This window comes from Octopus bimaculoides, chromosome 5, assembly GCF_001194135.2.
Source record: "Octopus bimaculoides isolate UCB-OBI-ISO-001 chromosome 5, ASM119413v2, whole genome shotgun sequence".
Lineage (NCBI taxonomy): Eukaryota > Metazoa > Mollusca > Cephalopoda > Octopoda > Octopodidae > Octopus > Octopus bimaculoides.
Genome location: NC_068985.1, coordinates 36,287,483 through 36,289,046, shown reverse-complemented (window position 1 = coordinate 36,289,046; position 1,564 = coordinate 36,287,483). Strand labels below are relative to the sequence as shown.

Genomic DNA, 1,564 nt, shown 5'->3' with positions numbered 1-1,564 from the left:
GGGTCGTGAACGGAATCCTAGTGGGTCGCAAAAAGTTATAAAATTACGCATTAGCTTTGATTAACTGCTGTCTATCGAGATAGTTCAAGACTCGTGTTTTCAATACCAGACTGGTTGTTTTATCAAGCAGTAGGCTTTTTTCACAAACTTAACAAATCAGAGGTGGTCATTTTCTCAAGTTATTTATTCATACGTAATCGTAAAAAGGAAAAGTCTGTTTTTACCCAGTAGAGTTAAGTGGGTCACCATAAACTGGTGTCATAAATAGTGGGTCGCGTCTCTAAAAAGTTTGGGAACCACTGCCCAACAATATTTGTTCTGGTTCTCTACACTCTGAGCTCAAGTATTGCCAAGGTGAACTTTGCCTTTAATCCTTTTTAGGTCAATAAAGTACCAGTCCTATGTTGGGGCTGCTTCTTCGCTTTTTTACTGCTTTCTTTTCTGTCTGTCTGGAGGTAATCGGTTTTGATCAAACCAATGGAAGGATGGCTTCCACCTAGAGCTGGATTTATGTATGAGTGAATATGGGCCATGTCTCAGGGTCTTCAAACTTTGGGAGTGCCAAGCATTAGAGTTTCCCTCAACTCAGAGAAGACTAAAGCTTGGAGTTAAAAATCAAAACATATATAGGTGCAGGCATGGCTGTGTGGTAGAGAGCTTGCTTCCCAACCACATGGTTCCGGATTCAGTCCCAGTGTATGACACCTTCGGCAAGTGTTATCTATATAACCTTGGGTCAACCAAAGCCTTGTGAGTGGATTTGGTAGACAAAAACTGAAAGAAACCCATCGTATATATCTTAGATAATGGGCATTATATTTGTCTGTCTGTCTGTTCCCTCTTCACGGTCAAACAGCTGGATCAATGGTCATGATGTTTTTTGGGATTACAAAGGTAATCAGGAAGGTTTTTAGTGAAAGAGTATGATTATTTAGTGGATATTGAGTTTTATATTAATAAATCACTTTTGATATTTTTTGTTAAAATTCCGGCTACAAAGATTAACTCTGCATTCCACCCCCACCCCCCATATAGTTCATGAATTTAGAGGATTTAGATTTGCGATACTATCCCTTTATTTCCCATCGTAGTTGGGCAATTGGCTCTCTTACTATAATGGGCATTATGTTTGTCTGTCTGTCCATCGTCATCATCATCACCATCATCATCATCATCAGCTTTGTCATGGTTCAGATGTAGTTTGTTGAGGTAAATTACCATGGCCAGATGCCCTTCCTGTTGCCAACCTTGAAAACAAGCAACATCACGATGTTGCTCATTTACATCCATTGTGTGATGTTAAGAGAAGGGTGCACACACACACACACAATATATGTATATATTTATATATATATATATATATATATATCATCATCATCATCATCATCGTTTAACGTCCGCTTTCCATGCTAGCATGGGTTGGACGATTTGACTGAGGACTGGTGAAACCGGATGGCAACACCAGGCTCCAATCTAATTTGGCAGAGTTTCTACAGCTGGATGCCCTTCCTAACGCCAACCACTCAGAGAGTGTAGTGGGTGCTTTTACGTGTCACTCGCACGA

The 1,564-nt window shown here is 40.1% G+C and overlaps 1 protein-coding gene across 4 annotated transcripts in view; it reads left to right on the top strand.

Annotated features, from left to right (window-relative positions):
- Window positions 1–1,564, top strand: part of LOC106876242 (leucine-rich repeat-containing protein 56) — a 37,214-nt gene that overhangs the window by 11,354 nt on the left and 24,296 nt on the right. The window lies entirely within an intron of this gene.